Consider the following 19,003-nt stretch of genomic DNA (forward strand, 5'->3'; position numbering starts at 1 on the left):
TGTTTACAGTCCCTAGTGAGATTTGGGTTAGTCAGTGCATTATCATATCTACAGATTGTTGATTAGTGATAGTATAGTAGCATATAGCTATAGAGTTTTTCCAGCTTTCTTTACTATCTTTGAGCTTACATCTGTAGACTTAATGGATGAGCCGTTGAGGTAGGTAGTGGTACCCACTGAGGACTACTTCTTTTTGCAATAGTTCTCACACCGAGTTGTGAATCCTTTTTGCAGAGCCTTCTTCTTCGGCTGCTACTGTTGCGGATACAGATCGTGAAAAAGGAGTCGTGAGTTAGATCCCTTCCCGTTTCGCTGCTGATCTAGAGACATACTAGCTACAGGTAGTTGTAGTTTTTGATTCTTATACATACTGATGTTAGTTTCTCGTTGGAGCGAACGACTTTTGTATCAGAATACTATGTATGTATGTTAAACCGATGTTATTTATATATGTTTTTCTTTAGCAGCTCTATATTACTGGTTGTAGTGTTGTATGATTACAGGTACAGGTACAACTATCGCTTCGTATACATAAAAAATTTTTATGTATATGGCGGGTCTGTTAACGTGCTCGGGGAAACGAGTAATCCGGAGCGTGACACTAATTTAAGAACAAATAAAAAAATATAATGGTAGAAGGATATATTTGAAAATGCAAAAAATCAAAAAAGTGTTTTGCTCCTAACTTAGGCTTAGTTTGGTATTGAGGCCTATCTAACGCTATTAGATAAAAAAGAGTTGGGGCAAAAACATATAGGGATATGCTTCTGTGTTCTCCAGTACGACGGTAGAAAATATATCGTAACCGACTATCCGCAATATGCAGAACGCGGTATTACGTATGGAAACAAACAGAGTATTTTTTCATCGTACTTTCTCACCACACTAACGCAATCTCACCACAATCCCAAACGAAGACTTAAAGGCAAATAAGATAAATTGATGACGGTAGAAAGGTTTATTTGAAAGGACAAAATAGTAATTTTATAGAGATAACCGCTATTTCTAAGAGTACACTAAAAGAATTACAAAATTTGACTCTAAGGGGATATTTGAAACACTTTGTAATCTTAAAAGGGTATTTGTGATATTATCCTTCTAAGATGGGTGAATAAAAAGGTTTAAACCTTTTCAGGAGTATATAAACAATTCCTCCTTAGAACAACAACTTTGTTTATAGTTTACTATATCATATTTTGGGTTAATATTTTTCACGCCCTCCCAAAAAGTTATAATTTTATAGATACCCTTCCAAATTGGGAAATTTTATGATTGCCTATGTGTATATAATAGCGCTTAGGATTTAAGGGCATTAGTTATAGAAAAGTTTAGGATTTAGTGTTATTGGTGATAGTTTTATATGTTTAGAAGGCGATTGCTGATAAATTTGTATGTTTAGAAGAGCAATGCTACAAGTACACTTTAAAGTGAGATGTATATCTTACACCTATTTCATCCTAACGGTTAATTTCATATAGGTGCCTGTAAAGATATAGAATAACAAATATATTCCTACAAAACTTAAGTTCTCAGATTTATTCATTCAAAATTTCTTTGGTTGACAAATATATCCTTCCAAAATCTCGATTGTGACTCGAGCCAACAAGCCTCACACCACTTCGAACATGACTCAGTCCAACCCAACCTCACGCCATTTCGAACATGACTCGGCCCACATGGCCTCCTGCCACAGGGTAGGATGCTGACCCATTTAAGCCAACATATTCATTTAGAAGATAAACTTAGTTGCAGGGTGAGGCAACCAGGCCTCGTAGAAAAAAAAAAAAAAAACCCATAGATCTAGCGCTATTCAGAAGACAAACGAAACCATAGATATCTGAGCAAACAAATCTTGGCTATCAAGAAGCTTAACGGTGTTTAGTTTTCTCAAAGTATCTTCTTTTCCACTCTCACCAAAGAACCCACCACGTGGCGGCGATAGTCATTAACTCTCTACTCCTCTGAACTCCTCTTTTAATACAGCTCGCCTCCCAAATTCCTTTTGAAGAGGAGAAGTTATGAAGAAATCGTTTATTTGGGAGTAGCCTTTCTACCAGAGCTGTTGAGTACACACAGAACAAGTGGTCCCCCGTCTCCAACTCCTCCAGACAGTAGATGCAGCTCATCACTCCACTCTAATCGTTTATTTGCTCTTACAAATTTGTTCATGCAAAAAGTGATCTTCTTTCTGTCTCTCTCCTTGCCTTGGCCACGACACGTGCGGTGTACCTTTTTTTAGGTATAATTGCCTATATACCACTCATATGTTTGAAAATATCCGATTTACCCATACTTTTTTTTCTTTCTAAAATACCCCTCATATATTCCACTGTTATTGCAAAATACCCCCGCAATTATCTCTTGTTAAGTTAACTTGGGTTAAACGTAAGTTAAATATCTACCACAGTTAAAAAAAATTAAAATATCAATTTTGCCCTTAACTTAAGGGCAAATAAGAAATGTCAGTAACAGTAGAGGGGTATATTAGAAAAGACCAAAAGTCAAAATACTTTTTGTGTCCCTGACTTTAAGGGCAAATAAGAAAGTCAGTGATGGTGGAACGGTATATTTGAAAGGGCAAAATAGTAATTTTACAGAGATAACAGAGTTAATTAACAGATTTTAACTCTAGAGGTATATTAGAAATAGGTTGGAACGTAGAAGGGTATTTTCCATATTAGCCTTCTAAGAGGGGTAAATTGGAAAGTCGGGAGCTTTTCAGGGGTATATAAGCAATTGCCCCTTTTTTTTCATCCCGACCGAGGGTCTCCGCCGTAGGTTTTTCCGTCGCCATGGTTAAAAGATGAGAGGGTGAGAAAGATAACGGGACTCAACATTATAATACAAATTATATATACATGGGGTAAAAAGGTCGTTTTACCCCTTAACTAACTGTGGTTAACTTTTTTAACTCATGATTATCTAAATTTTGGTAACATAAAGATATATTTGCAGACGGAATGACTTTTGGAAGGATAAATATGATAACTTAAGTTTTGTACGGATATATTTACTATTTGATACTTTTATAGAGAGCCATATGCAATTATTCTAATCATAATTTTAACTTTAAAAGAATATCTACAATATTTTGAAATTTTAGAGGGATAGGTTTGAAATTGCCTCTATTAATTTTGTTTTTTTTTAAAAAAATTTGAGCTTGTCTGTAAGTTCCCAACATCCTCGTCTAGATATAGGGGTGATTTAGTTCTATTTAGTTGCAACTACGTAATTGTTATACTTACATTCAAATTCAAATACGGTGTTGGTTTGATACATTTGAAATTGCTGTATTGAAGCTCAACTACAATAATTGCAGGGAGTAATTTAAACAAAACATAAACTTATTTTGCTAATCACATTTTAAACCAAAATAACCTTTTTGCTACTTTGGGAATAACCTCCACCATCTTCTATATGAAATGTAATATTGCTTGTCAGCTGGATGCAATCAAACAAATTATTATAGCTGCAATGCTTTTTTTATAGCATACAACCAAATAAAGATGTATGTAGTTGTGACTGCTATATATATTTTCAGCTACATGCATTTTCAACTACGTACGTACATGATATAATCCTCTTTTTAACTCTAATCCTCTTTCCATCCTATTGCATACCGATTGTGGGATAAGCTTTTCTCTTTCTCCATTCACCTTACATTTCGCATGCAATAACTAATGAACTGCATATGCAGAGCTCGAAACTTAAGAGTGTGAAGCCACAATGAGGTTGTTCTTTGACTTAAATTTTGAAGTTTGAAAACTCACATAATCGCTTTGCATGTCAGTGGTTCCTCATGTTTATTTCCTTATTAGATTGGGTTTTGTATTATTTGGTATCTTATTTTATTAGTGCCATTTGAGCTCATTTATGGTGTATTGGAGACGAGGAATTCTACACTATCACACTTGCACCACGTCATCAATAACAAGTCAATTACATCTCTTCTTTTCAAGCAAAAGTACAATAAAAATATTTTTTTATAATCATGATAGGACATATATCTTTAAAAGGAGATATTTTATTGGTTTGTTACGCCAAGTCACCAATATACCCGTTGCATTCTAGAATTTTCCGTATTGGACACAGCATGGTCGACCGACCGCACTCTATGGTTGACCATGGCAGCCGGTCACTAGCAATATCTTAGCGTCGATTGTCAACTGCTTCAGGGCACAATCAACTTAATTTGCAGGGATAGTCGACCAAGCTCGACCCTAGGTCGACTGTGGGGCCAAATGGAACTCTTATTAGAGGTCGTTTGGTTTGAGTATAAGCAAGAACTGCTTATTCCAGTGATACGTACAAGTTCAGGTATCAATAATTAAGAACAAGACAAATTTTGTATTTGGATGAAAATTTGATTGTTTTCAAAAATAAGAAAAATAGTGATAGATAAGATGGAATAAAAAAAATAGTGGGCAATTATAAATAGAAAAATATATTATCTCTTTGTTATATTTGAATTTTGAATTTTGAATTAAATTTAAAATTTTTATTTTTAAATTTAAAAATCTAAAATTAAAATTTAAAATTAAACTATCAAATTTTAAACTTTAAATTTTAAACTTAAGAACAAATTTAAATTTAAAAATAACAAATATTAAATTTAAAAAATATAAAATATCAAATTAAAATTTACAATTTAAAATTATAAACTTTAATTTTAAAATTTTTAAAAATTAAAAATAAAAATTTAAATTTAAATTTTTTTAAAAAAAATAGGGGTGGGAACAAGCTGTTCCCACCCCTATCCCACCCCACTGCTATTCCACCAAATGGTGGCAACAGCTTGTTCCCACTCTTAGCATTCATGTTTGGGTACAAAAGAGGATAATAGCATTCATGTTTGGGTACAAAAGAGGATATATAATGCATAATCCCCCTCTTGTACCCAATCTATAGGGGGCTTAGTAAATATTTTGACGACTTTGTCCAATCCCTTCTGTACCGACAACCTTATGAGTATAAACTATCTCTCAGAGTTAAGCCATTTAAATTAAAATAAAGGAGTGCTAGATCTACAACCCATTTTGTGTTGTAATCCTACAACCTCTTTTAACAAAAGAGTCTGGAAAGCCTCTCAATTATAGTGCATTTTAAAATAGACCGCTTAACTTTTATCTTTTGACCAAGACCCATTCAAATTTTAATTTTTTTTAATCTAAATTTTTATACCTAAATAGGTTAAAATTTTTATCAAATTTAATGATTTAAATGTTGATTGGCCTACTTTTATTTGCTAAGAAGTAATTAGAGGTATTAAAATGTTAGGATTTGGTTAGATTTGTAATTGAATCCTAGTTAGATAAGAATTAATATTTAAATCTATTGGAGATAAATTAAGATTTAAATATTAAATTAGAGGATAAAATCTAACTAGATTAGGATTAATATTTAAATCTATTAGAGATTAATTAAGATAGATTTAGATATTAATTGGAGTAGAAATCCTAAATATATTAGGATTGGGGTACGTTTTTGTGGAGCCTTATAAATAGCTCTTTGTGGGTTTGCTTTTGAGGGGAGTACGGGAGAGAGAGAAAAGGCCTCTTGGGTGCCGTACCAGAGAGAGAAAAAGAGAGAGAGAGAGTTATTTAGTGCACCTAGTGCATGGGTGCGCGCGGATGATTGTCTTCTTTATGGGATTATAGAAGACGAGAGAAGGGTAGAAAAAGATTCAAGAAAGAGGGCTCGGGTTGTAGCTACTCTGTGCAGAAGAGGAGTCAGGTGTAATCTTCTCTTATTTAATGAATTTTATTTTACCCGCATATTTTCTGTTTTGGTATTTCTCTCTTTTATGATTGAATCAGCTTTTGCTGAGGAGACGGGTTTATGGTAAAAAACCCGATTCGACGCTTCCGTTGCGGAATCCCAACAATCGATACCGAATCCACAGCAGTCGGTATCGGAGCGGGTTGCGGATTCACGAGATCCGGTACCGGGGCGAGTACCGGATTCCCAACATAAAATTGGTAAAATTACCAATTAATTTGATAAAATTCTCAATTTGCCTTTGTTGGCTAAAATCAATTAGTTCCAAACAATTTAGAATTTTAGGAGGTCTCACTCAAAAAAAAAAAAAAAAGTTTACAATCTATTTCAAAATGGAGTATACTTGAGGGGCTCTCCATACATTTTTACCTAAATGCTATTGTGTACTTTTTACGGTCTACAATGTGGCAGTCACACTACATTATCTATAATCATCTTATCATATCTTTTTTTTTGGAATAAAAGCACAACAAAAATATTGTTTTTATAAATTTTGTTCGGATGGGTAAATTTCAGGAGTGCATTTTGATTGGTTACAGACACCATATCAGTAATGTGACCGTCACATTAGAGCACAGGATCAGAGCAAATTAATTGGGAACTCATCAATCAACTGATGGATTTTGAGGGATTTTTGAGAGATTTGGAGATCAAATTCATGTTGGAAGGGTGCAAAATTTTTATATAAATTTGTTTAAAGTGTAAAATTTTATATACAATATTTTATATCTCTCCAAGTGTTGCATAATCTTGGTACTAAATTTAATTGCAAAATAATAAAACTGCATGTTTACTCCTATATATAAAACATTTAGTTATAATATATGAAACCTCTAATGTTTCATAGTTTGCAATGGGTTAATTTGCTTTATTGGTCCCCAAAATTCGTTATAAATTTCGGCTTAAACATTTTAAATTATTGTTAGTTGACTAAATGATGATGTGCCGTTGATGCGAGTAGAGATATAGCAGTACTATAGTTGATGATATGAAAATAATTAAGATGCTATATAACTGCGACATCAGCAACACATATTGACTCAATTAGAAGTATAAGATGGTTTCTTAAGCTAGAAATGCTACCAACGTTTAATGTCAATATAATATATTTATTCAATGTTTTGTTATCTTTCTATATATATATATATATGCAAGGATAATATTTAATTATCTTTATATCTGTACAAATGTAAACCGACCTGCACCTGAAACTGGGTTAGATGTGCACATTCAGATCCTTTCAGGTAAAACTTGGATTGGAGGTTGAATCTTATTCGCGCCGAAACCGGGTTCTTGAATCTGTTCCTCCGGTGTCAAAATAATTAATTCGGGCCAATTGGTCCCGAAAAACGTGAGCTAACACAACTCAGCCCGAACGGCCTGGTCCAAAACAACATGGGCTGTACTGGCCCAACACGCCCCACATTACGCTCTTTGGAAAAGACATCAGAACTTTTGTCGAGATAAAAATTTTCATTATTTATTGTTACCCAAAAGATCGGTCTGTCGGTGTGGAGACCAAAGTGCGCTGTAGATGTCTCTATATATATATGCAGATTCAGAGAGAACTGCTCTGGCATCTAGTCTCGTTCGATCATGATGCGAACCCTAACTTGAGGATGGAGAGGTACGCACCGTAAATCGCGGAGAAAGAAGGAAAATATATTATTATTATGTGCATGTTAAGGGGGAGATTTAGTCTTGTGTATTTAGGAGAATAAAGATAATCAAATAAGAATTAACATTTAATATGAAATGAATAATTCTAATCAGATTAGAACAAGTATTAAAATATCTCGTACCAACACAGTCTAATTAATAGTAGTAATTTGCGCGGATCGTAAATGCTAACCAATTATCCTAAAAGTACGTATTGATAAGAAGAGCGCACTTATCGTACTTAAGTGCTCAACCATATCGCTTCACCGGTTTCGACATAACTCAACCCATCTGGACATTAGGTCTATTGTTGAGTCTCTTACCACTAAATTATTCTGAATCGCGTCCCACTCAACTTATTAATATTAGATTTAATTTAACTCAACTTACTAGTTTCCTGAGTTTGTTATCACGAGATAAGAAGTTTAACCACTTTTAGCCAATAATAAATAGCTAACACATGGACGGAATGCTTTTCATTAAGTGAAATATTGGTGTAGTAAGAAAGGGACATGAGAGGACTTTGAAACTGGTGAAGGTTAAAAAAAGATTAAAGGATTATCTAAGCAGTAGGAATGTAAAGGTGAATATTTAATTCCTTTGATGCTTACCATGGAAAAATACTTAGAACTTTGATAAGATGTCACCTAAAAGATCAGTTTAATAAGAAACATCTAAAAAGTTATATTTACACTTAAGGCATGTCTGGTTGCTTGCATTTCAACGAATGTTCCAAATTAATACAACAGTATGCAAACTCTAAATTTTATTTATTTTTGCTATAAATACTGTCTTAAGTTAAAAAAAAAGAAAAGAAAAGTGAAAGACTACACGCAACTGCAACTTCCAACTATAAAGTATAAACAAACAAAGCAAAAAAACATGTAGTCGCATCACTCTCAACTACATGCAGCGGAACGAGCTATGTACACGATACAACCAAATTAGCGTTAGAGTTTTTGAAAAAGTGTGACTCAGCCAAATTGGGCAGAAATTTTGCTGAGTTCGGCAATTTTTATAATCTGCATGAAAAATTTTTAAACGGTTATAACTTTTCTCTCGAATGACTGATTTTAGCGTGTAACTTCAATTCGAAAAATACTTTTTGAGATCTATGCGTTGAACAGCTAAGCCATTCCTGCCGAGTTTGGTGCCCAAATTCAACTGTTTCGGTCTCCGTTTTTGCATTCTAGGCTCTTCTCGAATTGTTTTATATTTTTACTCTTTTGAGTCTGATTATGTGGTTATTTCTGATCGATTTAGATTTAGAGATGTATTAGAATTTACTATCTGCTATTATAGTAGGATTCGGATATTGACCCTATATACAGATATGACGTTCGGTTAAAGTAATTATTTTTTGATTTGATTAATAATATTTTCGTTTTGTTGACGAATTGTTGTATTCTTCGTGCATCTCTATTTTCATTCTTGCGCTTCTTTTCTTTCAACGCGGCATAAGCCTGGGTATGTACAAATATAACCGCTGCAACTCTACCTGCTTATAATATATCTAATCTAATTAATTATACTGTAGTTATAGATACACCAAACCAATTGTCTTGCTGCATGTGTAGCTAATGATAGGAAGGAAGAATGAGGGGAATGGTAGGTGTCAGAAGTAGAGATTTGGGCAAAGTGGTGGAAAGAGTGCTGGCTGCTGAAAGTGAGAGATAGTGCAGATATACTATGTCTACGTACATGCAGTCTGTCAAAAAGGAGTTATTACTTATTAGTGGTGGGGGAAGAGAGACAGTTTTCAGATGCAGTTGTTTAATTTGGTCCACTACATGCAAAGTAAACTGGGCTTTTCCATCTCCAACTTTATACTCTCTCTCTCTCTCTCTCTCTCTCTCTCTCTCTCTTTACTTTTTTTTTAAAAAAAAAAAAAAATTGGTTGTGCATTCACAGTCACACACATCCTTCATGAGAAAGAAAAAGATCAAAAGTGGGGTGCCATGTTGCAATGTCTCTCTCTCTCTCTCTCACACACACACAAAAAAAAGAAAAAGAAAAAGAAAAAGAAAGAAAAGGCACCTTTAATTGCAGTGCTTACATTAGCTTTTACCAGGAAAAAGAAAATAAATGTGAGGGGGAGATTTGATGAGAGAACAAAATTGTGATTGAACACGTAAGACTGGAGTCAAATAATAATAATAATAACTGAGCTTAAATATATCGGATCGGTGATTTGAACTTAATAAGTAATAATTAGTGCTAATAATTTGTTGGATCGTTAAATTTGATATCATGGTTGGTCTACTTGTTGGAAGCGTGAGATGGATCTCACATCGCAGAATGATTTTAGTTTAGAAAATGACTGAAAATTTGGGTCGGATGAGAATGTCAGAGTCTAAATGACAATTTTTTTGACACCCCAATAGTCTCACATCGGTTGAAAAAATATTTATGATTGATGGTATATGGATAAAAAACTATAGTAATAATAACTAAGGTTAATTATTTTGGACCAGTAATTTAGGCTGAATGAGTTATTACGCTTGTAGGAATAATTAGATGAAAATCGAAGCGAAAGTATGTAGAAATACTTTATTCTAAGTTTTTTGTCGGATTGCAAAATTTATAGTTTAACTGAACCAGCACCGTGCTACTTTTTATAAAAATAAACAGAATATTTTGATCTATATATCATATTTTTTCTATTGTGCGTAAAACATACTCTTCGCAATTCCAAGCAGAAACTTATATATTCTACAACAACTGAACTCCCCTATAAAAGTGTAAAAGTGGAAGTGCATATTTATGATCATGTAAATAATAACAAAATTTATTTTTTGAGAGATAGATAAGCATGCTACCCGCTTTGTTTATTTTATTTAAAAATAAATTTTGTTAGAAATGTGAATCAACTAATAGGGACAATCATCAATAATAACCAAATTTATTTGTTTTATTTTTATTGTGAAGATTTAAGAATAGAATTCAAGCCCTTTCATAGGAGAGGATAAGTACCAAATAATTAAGAGTATATATTTATATATATATATATATGGAAAAGGATGAGAATATATTAAGTAATAAATAAAGAAAAATATATATAAAACATTATAAAAATGTGGAAATGGTATCCCACCTTTTGATTGTGGATGCTAAGCATTTGACTAAACATTCATGTTTATCATTTTATGCTACTCCAAATGCTCTTTTGCCTCTTTATCATTTTATTAATGCTACATGCATGTATCCTAGAAGGTCCATCAAAAATTTCTTTTTGAGTTTGTATTGTACATAATTAATAATAACCATGGTGTCTGGTTTAGCTTTCGATAACTATTATCACATAAATTTAAAAAGTGAAACGCGCGAGAACAATGCTGATTCATGAATAATATCATTGAGTAATTTTTTTCGAGATGCATGAAGCATTATTCTTTAAATTTATGTAAAAATATGTAGAGACCACTCCAAACCATTTTGGCATTACTATATCAGCTTTTATTTTTCAGATTGAGATCCCAATTATAACTTTTAACTTATTGGAATTAATTAATTTTAGTCAAATTATTTGAACATTTTATAAAGTTTATTAGTGAATATTTCATTAAAATTGATAACTTTAATTAGTTTTAGCAAATAAACTAGACCAATTAACGGCTAATGAAATTATTAAATTCGATAAAATTTTAATATTGAATTAAGTATAAAAACTCAAATAAAACATTATAAATTGGTGGGTCTTAATTAAAAAAAAAACAAAATAGTTAAGGGGTCTATTTCAGAAAAGCCATATGAGTGAGGGGTCTCCTTGCAATATTACCTTAAATTTATCTAGAAAATAAATAAATAGTAGTCCATCTTTGAATGGGGTTTTAACTTTCAAACTAGAAGTAAAATTTTTTAATAAAAGATGAAGAAATCACTGTTGGACTGTTGGCGCTAATCATTAATCTTAAGAGTTCGGACTACTAAAAATATATAATAAATTCACTTAGCTTGTACAGATATAGTAACCACGAGTCTCGATTGTGACTCGATCCAATCAATTTTATTCCATCTCCTGTCATTCGAATACAACTATATCTTATCTGGCTTTTCGCTGTAGGATAAGATACAGATCCTTTTAAACCAGCAATCACTTATTAAAAAAGAAAATCCTTAACCCTTTGAAAAAAAAATTGGAAAGGACAAGAGTTGTATACATGCAACATGTGACTAATTGACCAAATAATGGTGTGCTCAACATGTGGGCTTAAAATGGATGCCAGCTAAGATGAAATGTCCAACAAATGAAAGTACTGCGAAATAACATGCATATATACCTTTCATATTTTTAGGTTTTGATGTGTATATATGTGTATTGGTAGGGCACCTTGCCCTATACGGATGAGTTAGGGCTAGCTCGTATATTAAATAAATCGAATACGAGCTGATTCATTAAAATATCAAATTAAAAAATTTAGATCGTATTTGGCTTGTTTATTAATAAGCTGAATATGAGTTGACTCGTGAATGATAAGTTGGATTGTCAGTCTTGCTAATGGGTGACAAGTTAAAAAAATTAGAATCTTAATCTAATAATAAAAACTAATAAATTATAAAATTGAATTGGCCTAAAATACAAATAATAGAAATCTTTGTGTGTATGTGTATATATATATATTCGAGCTTTATTGATCCGAACACTAACGAGCTTACCCCACTTCGTATTTGACTAGTGCCGAAAAATTTAACTTGTGGTCAGCTCATTTATTAAATAAGCGATCAATTGAGCTGAACACTATTAGATTTTATTAGATTTTTTGGTGATTTAAAACTTATTAGGTCTCTTGGGCAGCTCAATACTTGATGGGTTTTGCCTGGGAGCCCACTAAGATTTCTACATGTGAGGATTAGTCCCATATTAGAAATTAAAAGTATATTATTGTTATTTATATCTTTCTTTATTCTCATGCTAGTTGGTTAGGAAAAAATAAGAATTATGTTCTCGACTAAATAGACGTACGCACGACACGATCCCGAGCTGGATGGGCGGCCGGTAGAGCGTGTGCAGTCCAAACACCCAATTTATTTTATATTTTATTTTTTGGTTTTATCTTTATCTTTATCCTAATTCTTGTGGAAATCCTAATTCATATCCCGTATAATCTTAGACTTATCTTGCGCTACGCGGAATTGACGCGTTGAAGCAAGATTCTTGTTTTGGATATATATATTGGACCAGATTGCATGAGTTCAATCCGAACCTGGGCGTACCGGAGAGCAAAACCCTATCCTCTACCTCGCCTTCTTCTATTTTCTTGCCGTTGATCTTTTGCGCTTATTTTCGCTGAGCTTTCTAGTGTTTTGCAGGATCTCCTAAAATTTGTTGGATTTATCTTGCGCCACCTTGAAAGCGTGCCTACGGGGTGGAACGTGGACGTTGTATCGCTGGAAGTAATTGTCGGGAAGCCTCGCACATGAAGGGAACATGCTCTGCACGCCTCGATCCACATGCCTTTTCTAGTCATTTTTTCTACAGTATTTATTATTTAATTTTTTTTCAAAATTTTTCTAAAATTGAAATTAACTTTTGAATTGTTTTTAAAAATATTTTACTGAAAGATCAAAAAGATTTTCCAACAAACACGAACTGGCTTGTGAATAGCGAGCTGGATCGCCAACCCTAATCCAAATATATTGTAAAATATAAGGTCTATTTAGTATTCAGAGCTATCTATCTATATCTATACCTATATATTATTTTTTCTAAATTTGCCGCATGGCAATATTTTCTTTATTGTTGAGTGTGCACTCCACCTCGAACCAGCTCAAGTTCTCTAAATGTTTCTCTCTTTTTTTGCTTGAACCGAATTGATTTTTTTTTTTTTCTTCGCTTGAACCGAATCGATCATTGTTGAGTGTGGGTTTTCCTAAACCGTCTCAAGTTTTCCACATATTCTTTCTTTGCTTGAGCCAAACCTGGTTTTCCTCTTTCTCTACTTGAATGAACCGGGTTAATCTGTTGCATTGGGTTGAACTAGCCCAACTACTCCATATGTTTCTATCTTTGAATCAAAATTTTCTCTTTCTTTACTTGAACAGAACCGATCATGGTCAAGCGTGGACTCCACCCGGAACTGGTTTAAGTTTTTCTTCTTTTTGCTTAAACCGATTTGGATTTTCCCCTTTTTTTGCCTGATTCGAATCGGGTCACACTTCTGCATTAGGCGCAATTATTTCTCTTCCTCTTCCTCTTTCTTCTGCTATTATCTTCCTTCATCGACAAGATGAATCTCACCGATCACCATCAATCGCTTCTTCCATTACTGTTTTCTCTTTCTTCGTCACCATTTTTTATTTTTTTTAATTATCTATCCGTCGCATCGCACGGGTTACTGTACTTGAGAGTTTATTAAAGAGAGTTGAGACCATAAGGGGTATTTTGAAAAATGAAAGATAAATTTTAAATTTTATAATATTAGGTAGGAATATTTAAACAATTGCCTTTTTAAAAAAATAATCAAGAGTGAACTTGTGTTTTACCCCAAAAAAAAAAGATTTTGGAAAATGCATAATGTATTGTGAAATTATGTTCTTTGTAAAAGGAACTAATTATTGTATTTAGAAAACTCTTATTTTTTTCTATTACATTTTTTTTTTTTTACATAGTTCCTAAACAAGACTAAAAAATTATATAAACAAAATTCTTAGTAGCACAAAGAATTTTCTTGAAAATGAAACCTCTAGCATCTTTCTCTTTTGTCAAAGTTGGGAGGAGAATTATTTTCCTTTATTTTACACTTTATTAAAGTTTATTATTTCACCACCTTAATTAAATGAACTTAAGTTGGTGAGGCTCTTTGAATAGGAAAAAAGAAAAAGTTGGATAGAGACCAGGGATGTTTATTAATTTGAGGCGTAATATCTGTTGGTTTAAAAGGACCAGTATCTTGTCCTATGGTGGGAGGTCTGATTCAACTGAGTGCCTGAGTCATGTTCGAAATGATGAGAGGAGTTATATTCGAAGTGGCATGAGGCCGACTGGATCGAGTCACAATCGAGACCACATGAACGCTGTGTTTGTACACTTTAAATAAATTGCTTGCATCTTTCTTATAGCTCGAGTTTTTTAAATTAAATACATTGCTTGCATCTTTCTTAGTGCCAATAATCCGATTGTCACGCCCCGGATTACACTTTCTCCGGGCGCGCCGACAGATCCGCCGTATACAAAGGAATTTCCCCTGTATACGAAGTGATAGCTGTACCTGTAAAACAAACACTACTACGAACAGTAGTAGAGAGCTGCAAGAGAAAACATAAGCTAAACAAACTGAGTTTCATATACATAGTCCAAATCCAAAGTACAAAGCTACTCGCATTGGCGAGTTAAGTCCACTATGTACATAAACTCGAAACAAAACATCTACCTGCAGTAGGGGCACCTCTAGCTCAGCACGTGGGGTAGGGCTCTAACTCGTGACGCTCTTGCCTCGATCCTGATCCGCGGAAGGCGCAGCAGCCGAAACCTGTGGCTCTGCAAAACAGAGGTAACAACTGGGCGTGAGAACTACTGCAAAAACAAGTAGTCCTCAGTGGGTACCGCCCAAAACAACATCGGTCCACCCACTAAGTCTACAGAAGGGAGCAAGAGTAGTCAGAAAAGCAGGAAGTAAACTCTACCGCTATCGATCACTACACTATCCTGCTCTACACTAACCAACTGTAGAAAATGTCAAATCTGACCCAATCCAATCGGGACTGTAAGCATACCCGTCCCCAGGACTGTGAATACACCCATCCATGTCCTGTTGCGACTATCGGGCTCGATCCACACTAACTGGTCCGTGGAGAGCAAGTCCAACTGGCATGAGCAACACCAACGCGAAAGCACAAAGCCTGACTCCGGAGTGGCACTCGTGGGCGCTACCCAACCGAGTATGCAGCGTATCTCTGTCGAGCTCAAATAGGCTCTAAAAAGCCAAAGTCAAGAAATCGACTCTAACTGGTCTAACAACCAACAAGTAACGTGCCCTCGGCACAATCAGACGCCAAAAAGGCGATACGGGTCCACCGTCAACCACAACGGCACCCTACAGTCCGGAACAGCCTGAACGACCTTGCAAAATCCACTCGGCGAACCAGCACGAGTGTAAATATATTCTATACTACCTGGAGTACTCGTCTCGAAGATAATGCGACAGTACAATTTAATAACGGCTCCTAGAGCTAAATCAGGCAGTTTAAATAGGTGACAGGTCCAAATCGCAGGTTTTCTCCTAATTCAATTTCCAAGTCCAACATGTACCTTTAAGATTTACTAGTCATGTTCTCAATACTGATTTTATCCAGGATAGCATCACGAACATCAAGCTACCACATGATTACCGAAACTGAAAAATCATACATGTCGACGATTACGGTACTTAGGAATAAACCGATGTAAACCCACCTCGAAAGCTATCCCCTGGCAGCGGTACACTCTCATAGCTGTGGCGCCACCTGCTGGGTCGATCGTAGCCCTTCGAACCCAAGAATCGAGCTAACTCTAAGCTCTACACCGAACCATTCACCATTTCAGTCCAGTTTTCGTAGCAGTGGAATACAACAAGGATTTGACCAAGCTAACCTTCACCAAATCTGGAAAATAAGGGCTTCATGGATTCCTCTCGAAGTTCCGAATCCAACGAACCAAGTCTCGTCGCGATCCGACATTCCTACGTCGCGTACAAGCTGAAATACCCACGGTCGACTGTGAATTTCAGCAAAACAGCATTTCGAGTAGAAGTAGCAGAATCAGCTGAAACCTCGGAGGAATTGGAAAATAGCTCACCACACCCGCTGTCCAACTCCGGTGCGTCGACGATAACAGCAACGATTCGCGCTCGCACAGCTTCCTCGCGCTGCCCCGACGTCAAGTACGTGCTCGATCGGTTCCGCGGCACGACGTCGACGGCGAAATCTCTCCGCGGCACTCCTCAAGTTTATCCCCTGCTTCAGTCGCACGAGAAAGAGAGAGAAACATCTACCTGCAGTAGGGGTGCCTCTAGCTCTGCTCGTCGGGTAGGGCTCTAACTCGCGACGCCCTTGCCTCGATCCGGATCCGCGGAAGGCGCAGCAGCCGAAACCTGTGGCTCTGCAAAACAAGAGTAACAACTGGGCGTGAGAACTACTACAAAACAAGTAGTCCTCAGTGGGTACCGCCCAAAACAACATTGATCACCCACTAAGTCTACAGAAGGGAGCAAGGATAGTAGGAAAAGTAGGAAGTACACTCTACCGCTATCAATCACTACACTATCATGCTCTACGCTAACCAACTGTAGGAAATGTCAAAACTGACCCAATCCAATCGGGACTGTAAGCATACCTGTCCCCGGGACTATGAATACACCCGTCCCTGCCCCGTTGCGACTATCAGNAACTCAAATCAAATAAATTGAAAGATTGGATAGTAAAATTAAAATTCTGAAATGTTAGATAGTCCATTTAAAATGATCCATAATTCAAATAATTAAATTCTATATGGTTTTACCATTTTAAAATTGGTCACATATATAGAATTTCGAAAACTTACGATTTGAATTTGGCTCAAGTGAAGGGCACAAAGAAAATAATTTTGGCTCAATATTCACTACTCATCACTCTTTAATTGAAAATTAAGAGTAGTAATTAGTGGCAAGTGGATTTAAATTACCGTTAAAAAGAAAAAGGGAAAGAAAAAGATCAACAATTGAGATTGAGTCTTAGATCTTTGATTTTAAAGAAAAGAATTTAACAACAGTAAAAATTACATGAATAATTATTTTTAGATTCTAGATAAAAAAAATATTGCTGGTATAAATCTAGCAGTAGAATAGGTAAAAGAGGTCAAAATAATTAATTAATGTGTTATTGCAAAAACAGCTGAAATACTTTGAAACTAATATTACACAACTAATAGATAATATGTTCTGATACTATGTAAAATAATTAATTACTCTAACAATTTAAGCTATCAAAAAATAATATTTTAATTTAGGGATAATTGTTTATATACCTCTCAAAACTTCGAAAATATCTAATTTACCCCTTTTTAATTTTTTTTCTTTCCAATATACTCCTCATATGTTTCCTCGTTCTTCCAAAATACCTATGCAGTTACTACCCGTTAAGTTAACTTGGGTTAAACGTGAGCTAAATATCTACCAGAGTTAAAAAAATCAAAATGCCTCTTTTACCCTTAACTTAAGGACAAATAAGAAATATTGGTGATGGTAGAAGGGTATATTTAAAAAGATTAAAAATTAAAATACTTTTTGTGCCCCTAACTTAAGAGCAACTAAAAAAAATTGGTGATGGCAGAATGATATATTTGAAAGGGTAAAATAGTAATTTCATAAAGATAACAGTTATTGTTAACAGTTCATTAACAGAATTTAAGAATACATTGAAAATGGGTTGGAACGTAAAAAAAGTATTTTTAATATTAGCTTTCTAAAAGCGATAAATCAGAAAGTCAAAATTTTTTCAAGAATATACAAACAATTGCCCTTTTAATTTATAACATATTCAACACTTTTGAATAACTACTAGATTTCTAAAAGAGCCCCTCTTGCTTTTAAAGCTTAGATCGTCGGAAACGGACTAATTTTTCTAAGAATTTTCTCAGCATTCGAACCCGATCTTTACCATTGGCTAGCAATCCAATGGTCAATCAATCACCCGTTGAGTTGTGTTGTACGTGTTTGACAGGTGTATAAAAAATTCCTGCATACGAATCTACGTACAGAGATCGTTTTATGCGTGGATATGCATGAACTTAATTACGGATGATCAAGAAAGGGAAGAGAGAGGTTGACAAGTCCATAAAATTTCCTTGTCATAGCAAGAGATGAGTCAAGGGGTAATGATGTGCATCATTATGCTCGGATTTGGATTTGAATTTGGATTCAGATCCGTACGTAATCATATCAAAGTGGAATTGTGAAGTGATTTTCGAACATAAATTAATAAAAACCGGTATTTATTTATACATTCTATTATAAAATGCACATCTTATTACACCCGAACATTCTAGGCTTTATATATGAACTCCTTTTGAATTTTGGTTTCAAGAAAATAATTGATAAGAGTAGTGAATAAATATGAACATTTCAAAGCTTTATATCGATCGTAAGATTCATATCTATATTATTAGTGTGCATGTAATATCTGTCGGATCGTTAGCGCTAACCATTAATCTCAAAAGCTCGAGCTATTAGAAATATATAATCAATTCACTTAAAGTGTAAAACTTCAATAATATCTTATTTATTTTTAAAGGACCAAAATATTCTTATCGATTTTAGAAATTTATTCAAATATATATCGCTATTTTTCTTTTAGAGTTTACTAATGAAAGGTATTTTGATAATTTAATGATAAATTTACAAATTTTGAATAATAGCTTGGTATAAATAGTTTGAAGCCCCGTAATAAAATTAGTGAAACTATATATAGTTCGAAATCCTCTAACTTCTATCAAACAAATAGTAGCGAAAAAATAATTATCAGAATTTCAGCCTGAAAATCAGTTACAAAACAAAGTAGTGTATGCATTTGGAGACTAGAGCTTTTCGAAAAATTGATCTTTTCGGTACTGATC

This window comes from Ananas comosus, linkage group 16 (assembly GCF_001540865.1).
Source record: "Ananas comosus cultivar F153 linkage group 16, ASM154086v1, whole genome shotgun sequence".
Taxonomy (NCBI): domain Eukaryota; kingdom Viridiplantae; phylum Streptophyta; class Magnoliopsida; order Poales; family Bromeliaceae; genus Ananas; species Ananas comosus.